At 38.0% G+C, this 15766-nt stretch overlaps 1 protein-coding gene across 13 annotated transcripts in view; it reads right to left on the bottom strand.

Annotated features, from left to right (window-relative positions):
• The window catches only part of shisa6 (shisa family member 6), a 163530-nt gene that overhangs the window by 15677 nt on the left and 132087 nt on the right, over positions 1 to 15766 (bottom strand). The gene's annotated exons all lie outside the window — the stretch shown is intronic.

Here is a 15766-nt window from a genome sequence, read left to right as displayed (position 1 = left end):
TTAACTCATGAAATACGACCCATAGCAGCGTTTACTAAAGTTGTGCTCCTATCGACAATATTTTAACTCATGAAATACGACCCATAGGAGCGTTTACTAAAGTTGTGCCCCTATCGACAATATTTTAACTCATGAAATACGACCCATAGGAGCGTTTACTAAAGTTGTGCCCCTATCGACAATATTATAACTCATGAAATACGACCCATAGGAGCGTTTACTAAAGTTGTGCCCCTATCGACAATATTTTAACTCATGAAATACGACCCATAGGAGCGTTTACTAAAGTTGTGCCCCTATCGACAATATTATAACTCATGAAATACGACCCATAGGAGCGTTTACTAAAGTTGTGCCCCTATCGACAATATTTTAACTCATGAAATACGACCCATAGGAGCGTTTACTAAAGTTGTGCTACTATCGACAATATTTTAACTCATGAAAAACGACCCATAGGAGGGTTTACTAAAGTTGTGCCCCTATCGACAATATTTTAACTCATGAAATACGACCCATAGGAGCGTTTACTAAAGTTGTGCCCCTATCGACAATATTTAACTCATGAAATACGACCCATAGGAGCGTTTACTAAAGTTGAGCTCCTATCGACAATATTTTAACTCATGAAATACGACCCATAGGAGCGTTTACTAAAGTTGAGCTCCTATCGACAATATTTTAACTCATGAAATACGACCCATAGGAGCGTTTACTAAAGTTGAGCTCCTATCGACAATATTTTAACTCATGAAATACGACCCATAGGAGCGTTTACTAAAGTTGTGCCCCTATCGACAATATTTTAACTCATGAAATACGACCCATAGGAGCGTTTACTAAAGTTGTGCCCCTATCGACAATATTTAACTCATGAAATACGACCCATAGGAGCGTTTACTAAAGTTGTGCCCCTATCGACAATATTTTAACTCTTGAAATGCGACCCATAGGAGCGTTTACTAAAGTTGTGCCCCTATCGACAATATTTAACTCATGAAATGCGACCCATAGGAGCGTTTACTAAAGTTGAGCCCCTATCGACAATATTTTAACTCATGAAATACGACCCATAGGAGCGTTTACTAAAGTTGAGCCCCTATCGACAATATTTTAACTCTTGAAATACGACCCATAGGAGCGTTTACTAAAGTTGTGCCCCTATCGACAATATTTAACTCATGAAATACGACCCATAGGAGCGTTTACTAAAGTTGTGCCCCTATCGACAATATTTTAACTCTTGAAATACGACCCATAGGAGCGTTTACTAAAGTTGTGCCCCTATCGACAATATTTAACTCATGAAATACGATCCATAGGAGCGTTTACTAAAGTTGTGCCCCTATCGACAATATTTTAACTCATGAAATACGACCCATAGGAGCGTTTACTAAAGTTGTGCTCCTATCGACAATATTTTAACTCATGAAATACGACCCATAGGAGCGTTTACTAAAGTTGTGCTCCTATCGACAATATTTTAACTCATGAAATACGACCCATAGGAGCGTTTACTAAAGTTGTGCCCCTATCGACAATATTTTAACTCATGAAATACGACCCATAGGAGCGTTTACTAAAGTTGTGCTCCTATCGACAATATTTTAACTCATGAAATACGACCCATAGGAGCGTTTACTAAAGTTGAGCTCCTATCGACAATATTTTAACTCATGAAATACGACCCATAGGAGCGTTTACTAAAGTTGTGCCCCTATCGACAATATTTTAACTCATGAAATACGACCCATAGGAGCGTTTACTAAAGTTGTGCCCCTATCGACAATATTTAACTCATGAAATACGACCCATAGGAGCGTTTACTAAAGTTGTGCCCCTATCGACAATATTTTAACTCATGAAATACGACCCATAGGAGCGTTTACTAAAGTTGTGCCCCTATCGACAATATTTTAACTCATGAAATACGACCCATAGGAGCGTTTACTAAAGTTGAGCTCCTATCGACAATATTTTAACTCATGAAATACGACCCATAGGAGCGTTTACTAAAGTTGAGCTCCTATCGACAATATTTTAACTCATGAAATACGACCCATAGGAGCGTTTACTAAAGTTGAGCTCCTATCGACAATATTTTAACTCATGAAATACGACCCATAGGAGCGTTTACTAAAGTTGAGCTCCTATCGACAATATTTTAACTCATGAAATACGACCCATAGGAGCGTTTACTAAAGTTGTGCCCCTATCGACAATATTTAACTCATGAAATACGACCCATAGGAGCGTTTACTAAAGTTGTGCCCCTATCGACAATATTTTAACTCTTGAAATACGACCCATAGGAGCGTTTACTAAAGTTGTGCCCCTATCGACAATATTTAACTCATGAAATGCGACCCATAGGAGCGTTTACTAAAGTTGTGCTCCTATCGCCAATATTTTAACTCATGAAATGCGACCCATAGGAGCGTTTACTAAAGTTGTGCTCCTATCGCCAATATTTTAACTCATGAAATACGACTCATAGGAGCGTTTACTAAAGTTGTGCCCCTATCGACAATATTTTAACTCATGAAATACGACCCATAGGAGCGTTTACTAAAGTTGTGCCCCTATCGACAATATTTTAACTCATGAAATGCGACCCATAGGAGCGTTTACTAAAGTTGTGCCCCTATCGACAATATTTTAACTCATGAAATACGACCCATAGGAGCGTTTACTAAAGTTGTGCCCCTATCGACAATATTTTAACTCATGAAATGCGACCCATAGGAGCGTTTACTAAAGTTGAGCTCCTATCGACAATATTTTAACTCATGAAATACGACCCATAGGAGCGTTTACTAAAGTTGAGCTCCTATCGACAATATTTTAACTCATGAAATACGACCCATAGGAGCGTTTACTAAAGTTGTGCCCCTATCGACAATATTTAACTCATGAAATACGACCCATAGGAGCGTTTACTAAAGTTGTGCCCCTATCGACAATATTTTAACTCTTGAAATACGACCCATAGGAGCGTTTACTAAAGTTGAGCTCCTATCGACAATATTTTAACTCATGAAATACGACCCATAGGAGCGTTTACTAAAGTTGAGCTCCTATCGACAATATTTTAACTCATGAAATACGACCCATAGGAGCGTTTACTAAAGTTGTGCTCCTATCGACAATATTTTAACTCATGAAATACGACCCATAGGAGCGTTTACTAAAGTTGTGCTCCTATCGACAATATTTTAACTCATGAAATACGACCCATAGGAGCGTTTACTAAAGTTGTGCCCCTATCGACAATATTTTAACTCATGAAATACGACCCATAGGAGCGTTTACTAAAGTTGTGCCCCTATCGACAATATTTTAACTCTTGTAATACGACCCATAGGAGCGTTTACTAAAGTTGTGCCCCTATCGACAATATTATAACTCATGAAATACGACCCATAGGAGCGTTTACTAAAGTTGTGCCCCTATTGACAATATTTTAACTCATGAAATACGACCCATAGGAGCGTTTACTAAAGTTGTGCTCCTATCGACAATATTTTAACTCATGAAATACGACCCATAGGAGCGTTTACTAAAGTTGTGCCCCTATCGACAATATTTTAACTCATGAAATACGACCCATAGGAGCGTTTACTAAAGTTGTGCCCCTATCGACAATATTTTAACTCATGAAATACGACCCATAGCAGCGTTTACTAAAGTTGTGCTCCTATCGACAATATTTTAACTCATGAAATACGACCCATAGGAGCGTTTACTAAAGTTGTGTCCCTATCGACAATATTTTAACTCATGAAATACGACCCATAGGAGCGTTTACTAAAGTTGTGCCCCTATCGACAATATTTTAACTCATGAAATACGACCCATAGGAGCGTTTACTAAAGTTGTGCTCCTATCGACAATATTTTAACTCATGAAATACGACCCATAGGAGCGTTTACTAAAGTTGTGCCCCTATCGACAATATTTTAACTCATGAAATACGACCCATAGGAGCGTTTACTAGAGTTGTGCCCCTATCGACAATATTTTAACTCATGAAATACGACCCATAGGAGCGTTTACTAAAGTTGTGTCCCTATCGACAATATTTTAATTCATGAAATACGACCCATAGGAGCGTTTACTAAAGTTGTGCCCCTATCGACAATATTTTAATTCATGAAATACGACCCATAGGAGCGTTTACTAAAGTTGTGCCCCTATCGACAATATTTTAACTCATGAAATACGACCCATAGGAGCGTTTACTAAAGTTGTGCTCCTATCGACAATATTTTAACTCATGAAATACGACCCATAGGAGCGTTTACTAAAGTTGTGCCCCTATCGACAATATTTTAACTCATGAAATACGACCCATAGCAGCGTTTACTAAAGTTGTGCCCCTATCGACAATATTTTAACTCATGAAATACGACCCATAGCAGCGTTTACTAAAGTTGTGCTCCTATCGACAATATTTTAACTCATGAAATACGACCCATAGGAGCGTTTACTAAAGTTGTGCCCCTATCGACAATATTTTAACTCATGAAATACGACCCATAGGAGCGTTTACTAAAGTTGTGCCCCTATCGACAATATTATAACTCATGAAATACGACCCATAGGAGCGTTTACTAAAGTTGTGCCCCTATCGACAATATTTTAACTCATGAAATACGACCCATAGGAGCGTTTACTAAAGTTGTGCCCCTATCGACAATATTATAACTCATGAAATACGACCCATAGGAGCGTTTACTAAAGTTGTGCCCCTATCGACAATATTTTAACTCATGAAATACGACCCATAGGAGCGTTTACTAAAGTTGTGCTACTATCGACAATATTTTAACTCATGAAAAACGACCCATAGGAGGGTTTACTAAAGTTGTGCCCCTATCGACAATATTTTAACTCATGAAATACGACCCATAGGAGCGTTTACTAAAGTTGTGCCCCTATCGACAATATTTAACTCATGAAATACGACCCATAGGAGCGTTTACTAAAGTTGAGCTCCTATCGACAATATTTTAACTCATGAAATACGACCCATAGGAGCGTTTACTAAAGTTGAGCTCCTATCGACAATATTTTAACTCATGAAATACGACCCATAGGAGCGTTTACTAAAGTTGAGCTCCTATCGACAATATTTTAACTCATGAAATACGACCCATAGGAGCGTTTACTAAAGTTGTGCCCCTATCGACAATATTTTAACTCATGAAATACGACCCATAGGAGCGTTTACTAAAGTTGTGCCCCTATCGACAATATTTAACTCATGAAATACGACCCATAGGAGCGTTTACTAAAGTTGTGCCCCTATCGACAATATTTTAACTCTTGAAATGCGACCCATAGGAGCGTTTACTAAAGTTGTGCCCCTATCGACAATATTTAACTCATGAAATGCGACCCATAGGAGCGTTTACTAAAGTTGAGCCCCTATCGACAATATTTTAACTCATGAAATACGACCCATAGGAGCGTTTACTAAAGTTGAGCCCCTATCGACAATATTTTAACTCTTGAAATACGACCCATAGGAGCGTTTACTAAAGTTGTGCCCCTATCGACAATATTTAACTCATGAAATACGACCCATAGGAGCGTTTACTAAAGTTGTGCCCCTATCGACAATATTTTAACTCTTGAAATACGACCCATAGGAGCGTTTACTAAAGTTGTGCCCCTATCGACAATATTTAACTCATGAAATACGATCCATAGGAGCGTTTACTAAAGTTGTGCCCCTATCGACAATATTTTAACTCATGAAATACGACCCATAGGAGCGTTTACTAAAGTTGTGCTCCTATCGACAATATTTTAACTCATGAAATACGACCCATAGGAGCGTTTACTAAAGTTGTGCTCCTATCGACAATATTTTAACTCATGAAATACGACCCATAGGAGCGTTTACTAAAGTTGTGCCCCTATCGACAATATTTTAACTCATGAAATACGACCCATAGGAGCGTTTACTAAAGTTGTGCTCCTATCGACAATATTTTAACTCATGAAATACGACCCATAGGAGCGTTTACTAAAGTTGAGCTCCTATCGACAATATTTTAACTCATGAAATACGACCCATAGGAGCGTTTACTAAAGTTGTGCCCCTATCGACAATATTTTAACTCATGAAATACGACCCATAGGAGCGTTTACTAAAGTTGTGCCCCTATCGACAATATTTAACTCATGAAATACGACCCATAGGAGCGTTTACTAAAGTTGTGCCCCTATCGACAATATTTTAACTCATGAAATACGACCCATAGGAGCGTTTACTAAAGTTGTGCCCCTATCGACAATATTTTAACTCATGAAATACGACCCATAGGAGCGTTTACTAAAGTTGAGCTCCTATCGACAATATTTTAACTCATGAAATACGACCCATAGGAGCGTTTACTAAAGTTGAGCTCCTATCGACAATATTTTAACTCATGAAATACGACCCATAGGAGCGTTTACTAAAGTTGAGCTCCTATCGACAATATTTTAACTCATGAAATACGACCCATAGGAGCGTTTACTAAAGTTGAGCTCCTATCGACAATATTTTAACTCATGAAATACGACCCATAGGAGCGTTTACTAAAGTTGTGCTCCTATCGCCAATATTTTAACTCATGAAATACGACTCATAGGAGCGTTTACTAAAGTTGTGCCCCTATCGACAATATTTTAACTCATGAAATACGACCCATAGGAGCGTTTACTAAAGTTGTGCCCCTATCGACAATATTTTAACTCATGAAATGCGACCCATAGGAGCGTTTACTAAAGTTGTGCCCCTATCGACAATATTTTAACTCATGAAATACGACCCATAGGAGCGTTTACTAAAGTTGTGCCCCTATCGACAATATTTTAACTCATGAAATGCGACCCATAGGAGCGTTTACTAAAGTTGAGCTCCTATCGACAATATTTTAACTCATGAAATACGACCCATAGGAGCGTTTACTAAAGTTGAGCTCCTATCGACAATATTTTAACTCATGAAATACGACCCATAGGAGCGTTTACTAAAGTTGTGCCCCTATCGACAATATTTAACTCATGAAATACGACCCATAGGAGCGTTTACTAAAGTTGTGCCCCTATCGACAATATTTTAACTCTTGAAATACGACCCATAGGAGCGTTTACTAAAGTTGAGCTCCTATCGACAATATTTTAACTCATGAAATACGACCCATAGGAGCGTTTACTAAAGTTGAGCTCCTATCGACAATATTTTAACTCATGAAATACGACCCATAGGAGCGTTTACTAAAGTTGTGCTCCTATCGACAATATTTTAACTCATGAAATACGACCCATAGGAGCGTTTACTAAAGTTGTGCTCCTATCGACAATATTTTAACTCATGAAATACGACCCATAGGAGCGTTTACTAAAGTTGTGCCCCTATCGACAATATTTTAACTCATGAAATACGACCCATAGGAGCGTTTACTAAAGTTGTGCCCCTATCGACAATATTTTAACTCTTGTAATACGACCCATAGGAGCGTTTACTAAAGTTGTGCCCCTATCGACAATATTATAACTCATGAAATACGACCCATAGGAGCGTTTACTAAAGTTGTGCCCCTATTGACAATATTTTAACTCATGAAATACGACCCATAGGAGCGTTTACTAAAGTTGTGCTCCTATCGACAATATTTTAACTCATGAAATACGACCCATAGGAGCGTTTACTAAAGTTGTGCCCCTATCGACAATATTTTAACTCATGAAATACGACCCATAGGAGCGTTTACTAAAGTTGTGCCCCTATCGACAATATTTTAACTCATGAAATACGACCCATAGCAGCGTTTACTAAAGTTGTGCTCCTATCGACAATATTTTAACTCATGAAATACGACCCATAGGAGCGTTTACTAAAGTTGTGTCCCTATCGACAATATTTTAACTCATGAAATACGACCCATAGGAGCGTTTACTAAAGTTGTGCCCCTATCGACAATATTTTAACTCATGAAATACGACCCATAGGAGCGTTTACTAAAGTTGTGCTCCTATCGACAATATTTTAACTCATGAAATACGACCCATAGGAGCGTTTACTAAAGTTGTGCCCCTATCGACAATATTTTAACTCATGAAATACGACCCATAGCAGCGTTTACTAAAGTTGTGCTCCTATCGACAATATTTTAACTCATGAAATACGACCCATAGGAGCGTTTACTAAAGTTGTGCTCCTATCGACAATATTTTAACTCATGAAATACGACCCATAGGAGCGTTTACTAAAGTTGTGCCCCTATCGACAATATTTTAACTCATGAAATACGACCCATAGGAGCGTTTACTAAAGTTGTGCCCCTATCGACAATATTATAACTCATGAAATACGACCCATAGGAGCGTTTACTAAAGTTGAGCTCCTATCGACAATATTTTAACTCATGAAATACGACCCATAGGAGCGTTTACTAAAGTTGAGCTCCTATCGACAATATTTTAACTCATGAAATACGACCCATAGGAGCGTTTACTAAAGTTGAGCTCCTATCGACAATATTTTAACTCATGAAATACGACCCATAGGAGCGTTTACTAAAGTTGTGCCCCTATCGACAATATTTAACTCATGAAATGCGACCCATTGGAGCGTTTACTAAAGTTGTGCCCCTATCGACAATATTTTAACTTATGAAATACGACCCATAGGAGCGTTTACTAAAGTTGAGCCCCTATCGACAATATTTTAACTCTTGAAATACGACCCATAGGAGCGTTTACTAAAGTTGTGCCCCTATCGACAATATTTAACTCATGAAATACGACCCATAGGAGCGTTTACTAAAGTTGTGCCCCTATCGACAATATTTTAACTCTTGAAATACGACCCATAGGAGCGTTTACTAAAGTTGTGCCCCTATCGACAATATTTAACTCATGAAATACGACCCATAGGAGCGTTTACTAAAGTTGTGCCCCTATCGACAATATTTTAACTCATGAAATACGACCCATAGGAGCGTTTACTAAAGTTGTGCTCCTATCGACAATATTTTAACTCATGAAATGCGACCCATAGGAGCGTTTACTAAAGTTGAGCTCCTATCGACAATATTTTAACTCTTGAAATACGACCCATAGGAGCGTTTACTAAAGTTGTGCTCCTATCGACAATATTTTAACTCATGAAATGCGACCCATAGGAGCGTTTACTAAAGTTGTGCTCCTATCGACAATATTTTAACTCATGAAATACGACCCATAGGAGCGTTTACTAAAGTTGAGCTCCTATCGACAATATTTTAACTCATGAAATGCGACCCATAGGAGCGTTTACTAAAGTTGTGCTCCTATCGACAATATTTTAACTCATGAAATACGACCCATAGGAGCGTTTACTAAAGTTGTGCTCCTATCGACAATATTTTAATTCATGAAATACGACCCATAGGAGCGTTTACTAAAGTTGTGCTCCTATCGACAATATTTTAACTCATGAAATACGACCCATAGGAGCGTTTACTAAAGTTGAGCTCCTATCGACAATATTTTAACTCATGAAATGCGACCCATAGGAGCGTTTACTAAAGTTGTGCTCCTATCGACAATATTTTAACTCATGAAATACAACCCATAGCAGCGTTTACTAAAGTTGTGCTCCTATCGACAATATTTTAACTCATGAAATACGACCCATAGGAGCGTTTACTAAAGTTGAGCTCCTATCGACAATATTTTAACTCATGAAATACGACCCATAGGAGCGTTTACTAAAGTTGAGCTCCTATCGACAATATTTTAACTCATGAAATACGACCCATAGGAGCGTTTACTAAAGTTGTGCCCCTATCGACAATATTTTAACTCATGAAATACGACCCATAGGAGCGTTTACTAAAGTTGAGCTCCTATCGACAATATTTTAACTCATGAAATACGACCCATAGGAGCGTTTACTAAAGTTGTGCCCCTATCGACAATATTTTAACTCATGAAATACGACCTATAGGAGCTTTTACTAAAGTTGTGCCCCTATCGACAATATTTTAACTCATGAAATACGACCCATAGGAGCGTTTACTAAAGTTGTGCTCCTATCGACAATATTTTAACTCATGAAATACGACCCATAGGAGCGTTTACTAAAGTTGTGCCCCTATCGACAATATTTTAACTCATGAAATACGACCCATAGCAGCGTTTACTAAAGTTGTGCTCCTTTCGACAATATTTTAACTCATGAAATACGACCCATAGCAGCGTTTACTAAAGTTGTGCTCCTATCGACAATATTTTAACTCATGAAATACGACCCATAGGAGCGTTTACTAAAGTTGTGCCCCTATCGACAATATTTTAACTCATGAAATACGACCCATAGGAGCGTTTACTAAAGTTGTGCTCCTATCGACAATATTTTAACTCATGAAATACGACCCTTAGGAGCGTTTACTAAAGTTGTGCTCCTATCGACAATATTTTAACTCTTGAAATACGACCCATAGGAGCGTTTACTAAAGTTGAGCTCCTATCGACAATATTTTAACTCATGAAATACGACCCATAGGAGCGTTTACTAAAGTTGAGCTCCTATCGACAATATTTTAACTCATGAAATACGACCCATAGGAGCTTTTACTAAAGTTGTGCCCCTATCGACAATATTTTAACTCATGAAATACGACCCATAGGAGCGTTTACTAAAGTTGTGCTCCTATCGACAATATTTTAACTCATGAAATACGACCCATAGGAGCGTTTACTAAAGTTGTGCTCCTATCGACAATATTTTAACTCATGAAATACGACCCATAGGAGCGTTTACTAAAGTTGTGCCCCTATCGACAATATTTTAACTCATGAAATCCGACCCATAGGAGCGTTTACTAAAGTTGTGCTCCTATCGACAATATTTTAACTCATGAAATACGACCCATAGGAGCGTTTACTAAAGTTGTGCCCCTATCGACAATATTTTAACTCATGAAATACGACCCATAGGAGCGTTTACTAAAGTTGTGCCCCTATCGACAATATTTTAACTCATGAAATACGACCCATAGGAGCGTTTACTAAAGTTGTGCTCCTATCGACAATATTTTAACTCATGAAATACGACCCATAGGAGCGTTTACTAAAGTTGTGCCCCTATCGACAATATTTTAACTCATGAAATACGACCCATAGGAGCGTTTACTAGAGTTGTGCCCCTATCGACAATATTTTAACTCATGAAATACGACCCATAGGAGCGTTTACTAAAGTTGTGTCCCTATCGACAATATTTTAATTCATGAAATACGACCCATAGGAGCGTTTACTAAAGTTGTGCCCCTATCGACAATATTTTAATTCATGAAATACGACCCATAGGAGCGTTTACTAAAGTTGTGCCCCTATCGACAATATTTTAACTCATGAAATACGACCCATAGGAGCGTTTACTAAAGTTGTGCTCCTATCGACAATATTTTAACTCATGAAATACGACCCATAGGAGCGTTTACTAAAGTTGTGCCCCTATCGACAATATTTTAACTCATGAAATACGACCCATAGCAGCGTTTACTAAAGTTGTGCCCCTATCGACAATATTTTAACTCATGAAATACGACCCATAGCAGCGTTTACTAAAGTTGTGCTCCTATCGACAATATTTTAACTCATGAAATACGACCCATAGGAGCGTTTACTAAAGTTGTGCCCCTATCGACAATATTTTAACTCATGAAATACGACCCATAGGAGCGTTTACTAAAGTTGTGCCCCTATCGACAATATTATAACTCATGAAATACGACCCATAGGAGCGTTTACTAAAGTTGTGCCCCTATCGACAATATTTTAACTCATGAAATACGACCCATAGGAGCGTTTACTAAAGTTGTGCCCCTATCGACAATATTATAACTCATGAAATACGACCCATAGGAGCGTTTACTAAAGTTGTGCCCCTATCGACAATATTTTAACTCATGAAATACGACCCATAGGAGCGTTTACTAAAGTTGTGCTACTATCGACAATATTTTAACTCATGAAAAACGACCCATAGGAGGGTTTACTAAAGTTGTGCCCCTATCGACAATATTTTAACTCATGAAATACGACCCATAGGAGCGTTTACTAAAGTTGTGCCCCTATCGACAATATTTAACTCATGAAATGCGACCCATAGGAGCGTTTACTAAAGTTGAGCTCCTATCGACAATATTTTAACTCATGAAATACGACCCATAGGAGCGTTTACTAAAGTTGAGCTCCTATCGACAATATTTTAACTCATGAAATACGACCCATAGGAGCGTTTACTAAAGTTGAGCTCCTATCGACAATATTTTAACTCATGAAATACGACCCATAGGAGCGTTTACTAAAGTTGTGCCCCTATCGACAATATTTTAACTCATGAAATACGACCCATAGGAGCGTTTACTAAAGTTGTGCCCCTATCGACAATATTTAACTCATGAAATACGACCCATAGGAGCGTTTACTAAAGTTGTGCCCCTATCGACAATATTTTAACTCTTGAAATGCGACCCATAGGAGCGTTTACTAAAGTTGTGCCCCTATCGACAATATTTAACTCATGAAATGCGACCCATAGGAGCGTTTACTAAAGTTGAGCCCCTATCGACAATATTTTAACTCATGAAATACGACCCATAGGAGCGTTTACTAAAGTTGAGCCCCTATCGACAATATTTTAACTCTTGAAATACGACCCATAGGAGCGTTTACTAAAGTTGTGCCCCTATCGACAATATTTAACTCATGAAATACGACCCATAGGAGCGTTTACTAAAGTTGTGCCCCTATCGACAATATTTTAACTCTTGAAATACGACCCATAGGAGCGTTTACTAAAGTTGTGCCCCTATCGACAATATTTAACTCATGAAATACGATCCATAGGAGCGTTTACTAAAGTTGTGCCCCTATCGACAATATTTTAACTCATGAAATACGACCCATAGGAGCGTTTACTAAAGTTGTGCCCCTATCGACAATATTTAACTCATGAAATACGACCCATAGGAGCGTTTACTAAAGTTGAGCTCCTATCGACAATATTTTAACTCATGAAATACGACCCATAGGAGCGTTTACTAAAGTTGAGCTCCTATCGACAATATTTTAACTCATGAAATACGACCCATAGGAGCGTTTACTAAAGTTGAGCTCCTATCGACAATATTTTAACTCATGAAATACGACCCATAGGAGCGTTTACTAAAGTTGAGCTCCTATCGACAATATTTTAACTCATGAAATACGACCCATAGGAGCGTTTACTAAAGTTGTGCCCCTATCGACAATATTTAACTCATGAAATACGACCCATAGGAGCGTTTACTAAAGTTGTGCCCCTATCGACAATATTTTAACTCTTGAAATACGACCCATAGGAGCGTTTACTAAAGTTGTGCCCCTATCGACAATATTTAACTCATGAAATGCGACCCATAGGAGCGTTTACTAAAGTTGTGCTCCTATCGCCAATATTTTAACTCATGAAATGCGACCCATAGGAGCGTTTACTAAAGTTGTGCTCCTATCGCCAATATTTTAACTCATGAAATACGACTCATAGGAGCGTTTACTAAAGTTGTGCCCCTATCGACAATATTTTAACTCATGAAATACGACCCATAGGAGCGTTTACTAAAGTTGTGCCCCTATCGACAATATTTTAACTCATGAAATGCGACCCATAGGAGCGTTTACTAAAGTTGTGCCCCTATCGACAATATTTTAACTCATGAAATACGACCCATAGGAGCGTTTACTAAAGTTGTGCCCCTATCGACAATATTTTAACTCATGAAATGCGACCCATAGGAGCGTTTACTAAAGTTGAGCTCCTATCGACAATATTTTAACTCATGAAATACGACCCATAGGAGCGTTTACTAAAGTTGAGCTCCTATCGACAATATTTTAACTCATGAAATACGACCCATAGGAGCGTTTACTAAAGTTGTGCCCCTATCGACAATATTTAACTCATGAAAGACGACCCATAGGAGCGTTTACTAAAGTTGTGCCCCTATCGACAATATTTTAACTCTTGAAATACGACCCATAGGAGCGTTTACTAAAGTTGTGCCCCTATCGACAATATTTAACTCATGAAATGCGACCCATAGGAGCGTTTACTAAAGTTGTGTCCCTATCGACAATATTTTAACTCTTGAAATGCGACCCATAGGAGCGTTTACTAAAGTTGAGCTCCTATCGCCAATATTTTAACTCATGAAATGCGACCCATAGGAGCGTTTACTAAAGTTGTGCTCCTATCGCCAATATTTTAACTCATGAAATACGACTCATAGGAGCGTTTACTAAAGTTGTGCCCCTATCGACAATATTTTAACTCATGAAATACGACCCATAGGAGCGTTTACTAAAGTTGTGCCCCTATCGACAATATTTTAACTCATGAAATGCGACCCATAGGAGCGTTTACTAAAGTTGTGCCCCTATCGACAATATTTTAACTCATGAAATACGACCCATAGGAGCGTTTACTAAAGTTGTGCCCCTATCGACAATATTTTAACTCATGAAATGCGACCCATAGGAGCGTTTACTAAAGTTGTGCTCCTATCGCCAATATTTTAACTCATGAAATACGACTCATAGGAGCGTTTACTAAAGTTGTGCCCCTATCGACAATATTTTAACTCATGAAATGCGACCCATAGGAGCGTTTACTAAAGTTGTGCCCCTATCGACAATATTTTAACTCATGAAATACGACCCATAGGAGCGTTTACTAAAGTTGTGCCCCTATCGACAATATTTTAACTCATGAAATACGACCCATAGGAGCGTTTACTAAAGTTGTGCCCCTATCGACAATATTTTAACTCATGAAATACGACCCATAGGAGCGTTTACTAAAGTTGAGCTCCTATCGACAATATTTTAACTCATGAAATGCGAACCTTAGGAGCGTTTACTAAAGTTGAGCTCCTATGGACAATATTTTAACTCATGAAATACGACCCATAGGATCGTACAACAACACATGTGATCATGCCATCGTGAGTTTAATCCCAGGGAACACACATGCTCATAAAGTGTGTATGCTCTACAAATCAATGGGTAGGTTTAGGGATGGAGTAGCTGAGGTTGTAAGTGGAAATAATGACAAATGGTGTTAAAAAGTCCACACATTGCATTAAAATGAATATACATTTTGATTGGTAATGACAGTCATACGTCACGTAACACGACACTGTCATTATTTTTCCACCAGCTAGATGGCGCATGACTTTTAAACGTAAATAAAGGTTGTAAAAAGGTGCTTGAAAAATGACAGATAAAGTCTTTTTTTGATTTGGTTGTTTTCTTCTTTGTGACTGGTTTTAACCTTTTCTGTTACCTCAAAAGAAAAGAAAAAACAGACAAGAGAAAAGTTCGGTGTGGAAGCACTCATTACACAGCTTTTAAAAATAAAACCATTGAGTGAATTATCTGCATGTCACAAATCACGTGCAGTGTGAAAGGACCTTTAGTATCTACATGCACTTACTATACATTTAAGGCTAGTTTCATGGAACTATGCGTAATAGACTGTTATTACTGTAGTAACTCCAAATAATGTGGGAAATAAATATTGTCCAAACTTGTTGAAAAGTTAACAAAACAGAATAAAATAAAAAGTGTTCAATACATTACATTGCAAATAGTGAATTGTAACTAGTTCACAATTGTGAGTTTATTTCTGTACGTAACTGATGTTAACAAACGGAAGCTTATGGTAAAGCTTGACTGA

The sequence above is a fragment of the Pseudorasbora parva genome, chromosome 21 (genome assembly GCF_024679245.1).
Source record: "Pseudorasbora parva isolate DD20220531a chromosome 21, ASM2467924v1, whole genome shotgun sequence".
Lineage (NCBI taxonomy): Eukaryota > Metazoa > Chordata > Actinopteri > Cypriniformes > Gobionidae > Pseudorasbora > Pseudorasbora parva.
The sequence above is the reverse complement of the archived record's forward strand: the minus strand, read 5'-3'. Positions and strand labels throughout refer to the sequence as shown.